Source organism: Herpailurus yagouaroundi, unplaced genomic scaffold (genome assembly GCF_014898765.1).
Source record: "Herpailurus yagouaroundi ecotype Mexico unplaced genomic scaffold, PumYag 186, whole genome shotgun sequence".
NCBI classification, from domain to species: Eukaryota; Metazoa; Chordata; class Mammalia; order Carnivora; family Felidae; genus Herpailurus; species Herpailurus yagouaroundi.
In genome coordinates this window covers 25933353-25945814 of record NW_024412417.1, presented here as the reverse complement: position 1 = coordinate 25945814, position 12462 = coordinate 25933353, and positions in this window count along the sequence as shown.

Here is a 12462-nt window from a genome sequence, read left to right as displayed (position 1 = left end):
TTTTGTAAGATAAGTAGGTGTGTGAAGAAGCTAAAAGTAATTTTATTTCTTTTGTTACACATTTGATTTGTGTTAAGAACAATTGGTACTCTCACATAATTAAAGCAGTTCTGACATTTTGGTGTGTTTCATTGTTGGGCTATGCACAGAATGTTCCTACTGTCTTTGTTAATGTATTTTGAATAAAGATGGGTTTTATATTCACTCTGACCTTGTGATACTACCTTGAGCTGCACACTACTTACTGTATAAAAAGATAAAAGAACTTTACAATGATCAGCTTGGCTATTAATGAAAAAATTGCTTATTGCCAAAGGGAAATGCATTTTGCGCTACTCTAAATTGAATGACAGTTTATCCTGTTGAAATTATTTTTGTAGGGGCAATGTGGCCTCAAGAAAAATCTGTTATCTTGTGATTCTTGTAGGTAGGAGCATATTACTCATGATTTGAAAATGCTTTGGGGAAATAAAAGTAGTGGCATTTGTCAATATTAATCTAATCTTCTCTTGATTACACTCTCTAAAAAGGAAAGACATGGGTATGTGATTTTTTTTTTTTTTTAAGAATACTTAAAATTTTTAAATAGCATAGATTTGGTTTTGGAATGTATTGCATTTTTTTTTCTTCCAAGAATGCTTCCTGTCCTATGCATGTTTTGTTCAGGATTAAATTAAAGTAATAGTTAATTATTCTTGTATTCACAGCATAACAATTCGGCAACTTTACATAAAATCTCCAGAATACAGCCAAGAAAATTTAAGTCCTTAAGTGGCCAAGATTGATGTCATAAAGTCCATGTCGGATACTTCCTCATCTGAGACCATCACAGACCCTCAATCAGGGTTTATTTAAGTCTAATTCGTCAATAGTTATAACTACTGTGAGGATAGAGGAAGTTGATTAGACAAAGAGATTTCCAAAAAAGTTTTCAGAAACATACAGAAACACCCTGGCCCTAGAAAGTTAAATCTTCACTTATTCAACAAATATTCACAGACTGGGCACTGCTGTCAGCATGGGGTTTAGAGCAAGGAACAAGAAAGCCATGGTGTCTTCCTTACTTGAATTTCATTCAAATGGAGAAGACAGACAATAAACAAGTAAACGAATAAGTGTGTGAATTCAGTGGCAAGAAGTGGTTTAAAAAAATCAGGGAAAGGGGTTAGATCGTTACTAGGTGATATTATTTTATATAAAGTCATCAAGGAATATCTTTCTCCTAAGAATTATTTGAGCAGGAACCACTCCATGTGGTGATCTTAAAGGAAATCTTTCCAGAAAGAAAAAGCAGCTAATGTAAACGTATTGAGGCTGCCCTTTCCAGGACAGTGGGGTCAGAAGTCCCCAACGTTCCCACTTGGGTCTTCCAAAGGTCTGAGACATTTTGTGCCTGCTGTGGTTGCAGCATATAGAGGTGGGGAGCAATTGGAAGATACAAAATCGTAGGAATTCTCAGGTAAGGCCAGGTAGCTACACACAGAACCAGAGTAGGAAGGAATCATAACGTGAAACCAAATGGAAGAGACTGTGGCAAGCTAATGAGATGGCACACTCAGTGCTCAGAGAGAGTTGTACTTTTGCCTATGTGTAAATGCTTCTTAGAAAGGGATGCTGCCTCTGCCTTAGAAGTCCTTGGAGTTAGGATAATGGGCCCTAAAACTATTCTTGTAAATCATTCAACAATTGTTGTTCCTAAAGACTGAACCATCAAGAGAAGATTAAATCAGGTTGAGTATGCACTGTGTGAAAAGTAGGGAAGTTTAAAAAAATTTTTTTTACATTTATTTATTTTTTGAGAGACATAGACAGAGCACAAGTTGGGGAGGGGCAGAGAGAGGAGGAGACACAGAATCTGAAGCAGGCTCCAGGCTCCGAGCTGCCAGCACAGAGCCCAACATGGGGCTTGAACTCACAAACCATGATCATGACCTGAGCTGAAGTCGGAGCTTAACTGACTGAGCCACCCAGGCGCCCTGAAAAGGCGCCAGGGAAGTTTTATTTATTACTATTATTAATAGTCATCCTCTGAAGAATAACCAATTTCCTGAGAAATCTCCATTGCCTGGGGGTTGTGATATCTGTGATTATACAGCTATTTGTGTTCTTGGGACCTAAGTGTGGTGAGAGGGGCAGGGGGAGAGAGGAGTCTGTTGAAAGTAAAGTGGAAAAAAAAATTTTTTTTAATTATTGTTAACTGAAGACTATACTTTACCCCAATTTCCTTAGTTTTTACCTAATGTCCTTTTTCTGTGCCAGGATCCTTTCCAGAATATTACATCACGTTTATCTGTCATATATCCTTAGGGTTCTCTTGACAATGACAGTTACTCAGACTGACTTTGTTTTTGAAGACCTTGACAGTTTTAAGGAGTACTGGTCATGTATTTTTAAGGCACCTTGCTTTGGAATTGGTCTGATACTTTCCTTACAATCAGACTGGAGTTACGGAATTTGGGGAGGAAAACCACAGAGATAAGGTGCCATTCTCATTAAACCCTATCAAAGGAGCATACTGTCAACCTAACATCACTGTCCATGTTCATCTTGATCATCTAACTGGGATAGTACTTGTCAGATTTCTCCATTTTTAAGTTCCTCTGTTTCCTCTTTTACATATTTCCTCTTTGGCAGGAAGTTACTATGTGTAACCCATGTGTCAGGGGTGGCAAATCATATTCCACCTCCACCTTCTTAAGGGTGGGGTATCTACATAAATTATTTGGAATTATTCTGCAAGGAATATTTGCCTATTCTCTTTCTTATTTATTTATTCAATGACTTCCTTATATCGCTATTGACTGTTGGTTATTTATTTCACACTTCAATTATAATCCAATATCATTTTATTTATATGTTCAAATTTTTCTAGCTTTGGCCAGTAAGAACTCTTTTATGAGGCTGTGTCCTTTCAACATAGCTCTATCAATTAAAAGAAAAAAATTTGGGCACTTTCTTAATTTCTGATAGTACAAATACTTCAGGCTTATTATGAATATTTTGTATGTCAGTCCTAGAATTTGTTATTTCTCCAAGGATCCCTGGTTCCTTTTATATGAGAATGGTATTAGAAACTAAGATCTGAGCAATACGTGTGCTCCTTGGCTACTGAGATATTCTTGGTACAAGGCCCTCTCAGTTGATAGAGCGACATAATATATGGGTGTGTATTAATTAACCTGTATATATACACACATTTACAAATAGTTCATTTGTAGCCATCTGTATCTATATTAAGTTAAACATGTATTTCACACTGATGTCTCCAACCCTAATCCATCACCAAATCGATCATTCCAGCCTTCTCCTTTCGTGCATCTGTAACTCCCTCCCGACTCCCAACTGTGAGAAAAACCTGGCTCCTGCTATCTGCCATCCATCTACTTAATGTTCAATTCCAATATACATTTGTAGTGTTTTCATAATTTTCAAATTCATACTCCATTGGGACGCAAATTTAGCAACATAAGTCTTACTCCATTCATTTCTGAAGTGTATTAGGTTAGGACCTTTTCCCCCTTCAAAGAGATTATTTCATTCATTTATAATACAGTTGAGTAATTTTGCCACATTCTGCATTCTAGTTTTGAATCCCCCAAGTTCTAAATTACATATGTTTTAAATTTTATTTCATACTTCAATTTATAATCCAGTATCATTTTATTTATATTGTTGCTAACATACATTAAGGTTTACTGTTTGTACTGTGAAGTTCCACAGATTTTGACAAATAGATACAGTATCATACAGAATGGTTTTATTGTCTTGAAGAAAGTCTCTTGTGCTTTACTATTCAAGTTTCTTTCCACTTGCTGAATGCCTTGCTACCACTGATCTTTCGTATCATATTTCTAATTTGCCCTTTCCAGAACATCATAGAGAATCATATGGCTTCTTTCAGTCTTTCATACTGAATTATTTCCCTGAGAAATATATATTTGAGATTATCCATATTTTTAATGACTTTGATAGCTCATTCCTTGTTTATCACAGAAAAATATTCCATTGTTGGGATGCACAAGTTTGTTAACCATTCACCTGTTCCAGGACATCTTGGTTGTCCAGTTTTTTTGTGATTATGAATAAAGTTGCTCCAAATATTCACATTCAGGTTTTTATGTGGATAGAGGTTTTCAAATCACTTGGATAAATACCTAGGGTTGCAATTACCAGATTGCATAGTAAGATCATGTTCACCTTGTAAAGCTGCCTGTCTTCCGAAGTGACTATACCATTTTGCATTCCCAGCAGCAGTGAGTGAGAGTTTCTGATGCTCACCTCCTCACCACCAACTGGTGCAGTCACTTTTTCTTAGATTTCAGCCATTCTAATAGGGGTGTATTTGTATGTTGTTTAAATTTGCATTTTTAATAACAAATAATATTGAAAATCTTTTCATATGCTAATTTATCATCTATGTACCTTCTTTTGGGGAAATGTCTTTTCAAGTATTTTACCCGTTTTTCCCCTCTCTGAGCTGCATGTTTATTTAGTGTTGATTGTAGGCTCTTTGTGCATTTTAGCTTTAAAAGTACTTGTACAGGGGTGCTGGGTGGCTCAGTCGATTAGGCGTCCGACCTCAGCTCAGGTCACGATCTCACGGTTCGTGGGTTCAAGCCCCATGTCGGGCTCTGTGTTGACAGCTCAGAGCCTGGAGCCTGCTTCGGATTCTGTGTCTCCCCCTCTCTCTGCCCTTCCCCCACTCACTCTCTCTCTCTCTCTCTCTCTCTCTCTCTCTCTCAAGAATAAATAAATATTAAAAAGTTTAAAAATACTTGTACATACTATAGGACTCACTCAAAAATTAAAATGCACTGATCAAACAACTCATTAACTTTCTGTGTTAGTATACACAAAAGGACGGTTTGTGATTTTGTTAGTTGTTCTTCCTTACCACTCAAACATTAACTTAGTATTTTGGTTAATGCCTATTGCAGTCATAAATAACTTTGATATTTAAACTTTGGGTTGTCTTCCTCCTGTCTCCTTTCGTGTAAACTCCATTGAGACCCATCTTTATTTTGTTGCATTTCCTTTTAAAAAATGTTTATTTCTTGGGCCCCCTGGGTGGCTCAGTTGATTAAGCCTCCGACTTCGGCTCAGGTCATGATCTCCTAGCATGTGGGTTTGAGCCCCACGTCTGGCTCCAGGCTGACAGCTCAGAGCCTGGAGCATGCTCGGGATTCTGTGTCTCCATCTCCTTCTGCCCCTCCCCTGCTTGCTCTCTTCCTCTCTCTCAAAAATAAATAAACATTAAAACATAAAATAAAATTAAAAAAATAAAAAATATGTATTTATTCTGAGAGAGAGAGAGCATGAACAGGGGAGGGGCTGAGAGAGAGCGAGAGTGAGAATCCCAAGCAGGCTCCACGCTGTCAGCACAGAGCCCAATGTGGGGCTTGAACCCATGAACCATGAGATCGTGACCTTAGCCAAAATCAAGAGTCAGAAGCTGAACCAACTGAGCCACCCAGGCACCCCATGTTGCACTCCCTATTTTTAATCAAGACAATGATAGTCACTCAGTAAATGTTGGTTGAATAAATGAATGAATGAATCTGAAAATGAAATAGTGATTACATGAGTTGAGTAGAGAAATAGTTTAACCTATTCACTAATTTTATCACTTACATAGAGATGTTCAGACATCATATGGAAACACCACTACCAGAAACTTATCAGGCTGCCTGTTTCCAGGTAAACAAATGCTATTTAGGGGATTTTAAAGGACACTATTTGTTTCAATAGGCAATGCACAATGGAATCTAATTTAACTATGCAACTTGAGACTATGGGCTTAAACAGAACTTTTCTTTTTATATCTTCATGTGTGTATTTCTAAAGACACAACTTATTTAATATGATGTGCAAAATATTTAAGTAATGTCTATTCCATTCTTCAAACAAAGAAAATATTTGGAAACATAGTTAGCATGAAGGTTATTGAAAGAAGTATTTACCTGAACCAACTTTCTAGTAAATATCATCTTGCTGTTGTTGCTTTGTTCAGATACACTTGCGTGCTTTGGATGATGGCTGAAATTACCTACAACAAACCTGGAATCATCTTGTTTAAAGGAATTTACAATACATGCTACAATTTCCAAATCAAGAAAGAGAACATAGTTTTGATAGAAAGGAACAAATACAAATATACTATGAATTCAAATAGCTGACTTATCTTCATGGAAAAAATACACAGTGAGATCAGAAGATAACATGGGCAGTCATCTATGTTTTATTTATCTACTAGAATGCACAGTTGAGTAGTAAGCTATGAAGTAACTGAAAACTCCACCCAATACTTACTTAGTAAAATGCCTTAGCAGGTTACATTGTATGAATTTATATACCACTCTACCAATTGCGGGCAACTGGACTTCTTGGCTCCCTTCACACATCTCATCGCATTTCACCTGAGCAGATTCAACTGATATTATTTAGAGAAGGACCACAAACTGGTTTTGAAAGATTAGAAATTTCAACTTTACTGTGCTTCCGTATAGTACATTCATATGAAAAGGTATTGAGAATAACACAGAAATATGTGACCTATTGACACAGCAAATATGCAACATGAATGGGTCTGCTAGTAATTGCATATTGACAAGACACTCTTTGTGTGATGAAAAGGATTTTGCCTCTCTTCAGTGTATTTGCTTGAGAGTGCCATGTGATGTTGACATACCGTATGTCTCCGTGTTCCAAAATTTTTTTAATCACTTAGTGTGTTCTTCCATGATGTGAAAGCTACTATCTCGCTCAAACCCATTATAAAAATTAGCAGGCTTTGTTCTTTTCATGTTTTGCTGGTAGGCATTAACATGGACGCTATGAACATATTGGAGCTGGAAGTAATGAAGTGAAATTGCTCACATCATTACTTTAAATTGAAATGCAGACAGTTCATCTGCTTTATGGAAGTCATGAGATTCTTTTACCTGAAAGGTTAAAAACATTGAATATCAAAATTTAAACAACTACAAAAATCTACATTTTAAAGCTGCATTTTTTCCCTCAGACACTTACCTGTATGATAGTTTTTGAAAATCCCTTATATTCGTCTCTAGTTGCTTCAGATCCTAATTAGAGCCTCTGTCTGGAAAACCAGCATTTTGAATTGGAAAGCATATCCTCTTGGAATAAAGGTTGAATTCCTTTTTATTTTCTTGTGTTACTATAAATTAACTTTTTAGCTCATTATTAAAGGCAAAATAGGTATGCATCATTAGCTAAGCGCTAATGATCTTGCATTAGGGGAGAAAATTTGAACTAACCAACTTTCTACAATCAAACTAATTTTATTTAAAGAAAGCTTCTTATGGTGCTACATAGGTGAATACTTTAAAAGATCATTTCTTAATAATACTAACTTTTAAAATCTGCTTCAGTGTAAGAGGATGTTCAGAGAAAATATGGCATTTTATAACACAAGCTATTTTAAAGCAGATGGGCTGTGTCAATCTCCAAGACAGTTTCTGCACTCGTTCCTATAGAAATCATAAATGTGCCAGAAACTGTGGGGATGTCATGCTAGCAAAATATGATAAAACGTGGGGCATTTTTCATTTTCTGAGAATATAATAATAGTAATAACTGTGCTTTATAAGCTCTTTCCTACTAATCAAATATGCGGAGTTGGTAGTCAGCTCTTGAGTCCTTTTGAGTGTGAGCTTTTGAAATTATTACCCACTTACAAAATCATAGTCATATGCTAAATCTAATATCTTCGTTCCATATATTGTGAAACTGAGGCTCGGCTGATGATTGACAAGAGGTAACCTTTCAATCCCAGCTTTCCCACCGGCCAGCCTCACATTCCAAGATTTGGCTTTGCCGTGTCATCACTAGAGGTGACCCTTCCATTCTCCTGTCCAAATCCAGTCATTCCACTTGTGTGTCAGATTTTGTCTCCTCTTCTTTACCCATGGGAAGCAGCACAGCCATTCTCACCTTCCTTTCTGACATCATTAATCTTTTTACTGGCCATTCCTAATTATCTCATCTTTGAAAAAAAAAAAAAAAAGGAAATAAAAGGCTCTTCCTCAAAATTCTCTTTACTTGATTTTCAGACCACCATATGCTGTTCCCACCCCCTTGCTTATTGCTCTATTACAGTCTGGATCATTCTCTGTCTCCTTGACCACTTAAATGTCAGAGGTCTACAGAGCTTGGGCTTTGGTCCTTTTGTATCCTACACTCACTGTCCTGGTACTCTTAACTGGTATTAAAGCTTTAAGGATCAGGAGTGCCTGGGTGGCCCAGTCACTGACTCTTGATCTCAGCTCAGGTTATGATCTCACGGTTTGTGAGACTGAGCCCCATGTTTGGCTCTGTGCTGACATTGCAGAGCTTGTTTGGGATTCTCTCTCTCCCTCTCTGTCTACCCCTCCCCTGCTTGCACGCACATGCTTTCTCTCTCTCTCTCTAAATACATAAACTTAAAAAATTAAAATAAAGATCATCTTTGTGGTGATAACTTCCAAATTTACATCTCCCAGCTACTTCTCTGTTGAAATCTGTTCTCACATATCTACCTGACTACTCATTGTCTCCAGTTGGATGTCTAATAAATGTCCCAAATACAACAGTCTGTAACTAGACTCTTATTTTTGTTTTTGGGGGCCTTTTTCTTTTTCCTAAAAGCTGTTCCACCATAGTCTTCCCTATATCAATAGATGGTAGCTTCATTCTTCCAGATGCCCAGGACGAAAACTTGGAATTGCTTTTGACTCCTGTTTCTCTCACATACCACAACCAATCCATCAGAAACTGTGGCTTCACTTTCAAAATATATCCATAATTCAAGCATATATCTCAATTACACTGCTGCTATCTCAGTCCAAGTCTTTATCATCTCTCACCTCGACCTTGGCAGGTGCTTTCTGACAGGTTGTGCCAGGTCTAGGGACTTGCTCTCAGGGAATCTATCCTTCTTACAGCAGCCAGGGTGGTTCTTTAGATACATGCATATCATGTCATTCCTCTACTAAAAATTCTTCAGTAATGTCTCATTTCTCGGAGTCTGTGTACATATATACATAAGTAAAGATATGATTAAATTTTAGGACAGTCAGTTCAAAAGTCCAAAGTATTGTGGAAGGGGATGGGCAGTCATCTAACTTAGTTTTGGAAGGCCACTGTATGCTTCATAGGTAACATCCACGGTATGAACTGAAGGATGAATAGGCATTATCCTAGAGACTAGATGGTGGGGGGAGGGATCAGCATAGAAAACACTCAACATTCTGAGCTTGTCAAACACTTTTTGAAATACAAATAGTTTACATCTATATATTTATTTAATTTTCTTTATAAGCCTTCCAAGTAAGTAGTGTTATTATTCTTATTTTACCGATGATGACAGTGATGTACAGCCAGCTATTAGTCGAGCAAAGATTCAAGTTCACTCAGTTCCTCTTCAAGGTTCAGGCACCAGCTAGTGTAATTGTAGAAGTTAGCAAGACCCAGATCTTAGAGATCCTCAGAGTCCTAGTTAAAATTAGACTTTGTCCTAAGAGTCATAGGAGATATTTTTCCTACTTTGGGCTGATCAGTAAATTAAGAAAATGAACTGGATAGGAATAAATTGTGCAGTACTACCTTCAGTTTAATACACTGCCTAGATTAAAATAAATCCAACCTCCTTTAGTGGACTCATGAAGTCTCTTATAAATTTCAGCTGCTTGGCCTCCTTTGAAGCCATTTTTCTCTTTCCCCCCCCAGCCCTTACCTTTGCATCTCGCCTCGGCTGTGCTCTAAACACTCCATGGACCTCTTCCCAGAAAAGTGTGCCTGCACCCCAAAACTGCATACATTTTAACAGTTTGACAAATGGAAGGCCTCCAGTCTGGTTAAGAGTTCAGACTCCAAATACCCACGGCAACTTGTTGTTTCCTGACCCACCAGTTCTGATTAGCTCTTTGGTCTCTTTCCTCTTTCTAAAAAAGAAAAACCAAATCTTTTTCCCACGTAGAAACCAAGTACCAGTTACTTAGTGCTCAGTTTAATTATCATAGATATGGAAAATTTCCTCTAATTCTTATCTTTCTTATCAAATGGGTACAGATAAATAGCCATATGTTATTCAGAATGGGCTCAGTTATGCTATACTATCAAAGCCCCTGAACTTGAAGCTTTACACATCAGAGAGTTCCTTCTATGTAAAGGCCACTGTGAGGCAGTTCTGGTGACTCCAGTGATCAGACTACTTCCATCTCATTATGCAAAAATCTCAACGTGAGGCTTCTAATTTGCCATAACAGAGAAAAAGAGGTGCGGAATGAACTTCCAGTTCAAAAATGCTTCTGCCTGGACCTGGAACGTGTCATTTCTGCCTTCATTTCATTAGCCAGAACTTGTAATATTGCTTTGACTGTGAGGGGTATAGAGAATATATGGAGCAGTTGACAGTGCTTCTACAGGTAATAGTTAAAAATGAGGTAGTTATTAGTCTGTTTTCTATCTCTTGTCTCATTATATGATAGCTATGGGTTTACATATCTGTTTCTTCATCTGAACTATGAGCTCCTGGAGGACCTTTTTCTAACTCCTAGATCAATTAAGGTTGATGCATTTCACTTCCACGAATGTTGTTGAGTTGTATTTATTAGACATGGTTTGTATTATAGTCCAGGTTCTCAGGAAAGAGATACTGAGAAGTTTGTTAGGAAGTGCACTTGGGATCAGCAACTATGGGAGAGTGAAGACAGCACCACTAGGCAGAGGGAGAGGTTGAGCTCTGACACAAGTTCAGTGGAGATTTCCAACTGACTCCACTGGACCTCTAACACTGAGATGGCCCCAGTTTGGAGCACCTACGTAGCTCAGTTGGTTGAGTGCCTGACTTTGGCTCAGGTCATGATCTCATGGTCCATGGGTTCAAGCCCCACATCGGGCTCTGTACTGACAGCTTAGAACCTGAGGCTATTTCAGATTCTGCGTCTCCCTCTCTCTCTGCCCCTCCTAGCTTGCTCTCTCTCTCTCTCTCTCTCTCTCTCAAAAATAAACATTAAAAATTATTTAAAAAATTAGAATTGCCCCAGTTTGAGCCTATGAGTCCAGTTTTACGTGCCAGCGTCAGCCAATCACTGGATGTAGGCTGGCACGGGGAAGGGATATGCCTCCTCATGGAAGGTCGCATATTACATTATTTTACAACGGTAACGAAACAGGAATCCTCTCTGATAGCCTAACGCACTCATGTTGTTTAAAAGTGGAAATTACTGTACTTGACAATTTGGGGCTTAAGAGTTTTGTGACTTTCAGTCCATTCACTTTGTTATAAGTCAAATTCTATTATAATTTTTTTTAACCATACATTCAGGACTCAATACAAAATTGGGTTCCTAAACGGTATAGACTAATGCCACATTTTCATCTTAACATGTATTTACATCCACAACTACCTGGTTGTGTGGGTAAGTTAAGCTTCTGAGTTGAGAACAGGTTTCACTGTTTTTTATCTATTCAAAAATAGCTCATATGAACTAATGTTTAAATAGAATTTACATAAAAATATGTTATGCCAAAATCGAGCCAGGATAATCGTTAGCTTTTTAATAGGTTCCAATAAATGAGAATGAGTTAGGATTGACATAGCATTTAAGCAGACAATACTGATTTTATGAATGCCATGCAAATATTTTTTTTTTCAAAACCACATGGTTTATTTAACTCTACTCCATGTTTTCTTTTTTTTTTTTACTATCTTGAAAATGGAGATTTTTTAAAAGTTTGAAATGAAATACTATGTGATGGATAAGATATAGACACTTCAAAACATCTCAGACTGGATTTGTCTTACCAATATGTTTAATGTCCTTTCCTTTGAATATTCACAGGTAGAAAGCAGCTGTATTGCAGATATACAATTGTCTGCTATGGTCAGTTAGTTTGAAGGTAGTGAAACAAAAAAACACCAAAAAGATAGGTCCTTCTAATAAGGGTGCTTACAGTGTTTTAAGAGACACATATTTGAATATAAGAGTTTACTATTGTGTGATACTGTAATGGATATAGATTCAGAGTATCCCAGAAGCAATTACAGGGAGCAAAAATTCTATATGTGAGAGTGTTGAAAAGATGAAGTAATTTGTCTACATAGCAAAACATTTAAAAATTTTAGTGACTTACAACAGCAAACAGTAGCTTTCATGCTCATAGTTCTGCAAGTTAACTACAGTTCAGCTGATCTTGGCTTGCCATGTCTGGGCCAGGCTGGACTCCAGGCTTCTGTTGGGGTCATATCTGCCCCATGTGTCTTCATCTTAGACCTGGCTGAAGACGAGTGATGACTGAGGTGTGCTCTTCTGGCAAATCACACACATGCAGGAGGCTAAGCCAAATTATATACATATGTTTAAAGATGTGCTCACAGGGGCGCCTGGGTGGCGCAGTCTGTTAAGCGTCCGACTTCAGCCAGGTCCCGATCTCGTGTTCCGTGAGTTCGAGCCCCGCGTC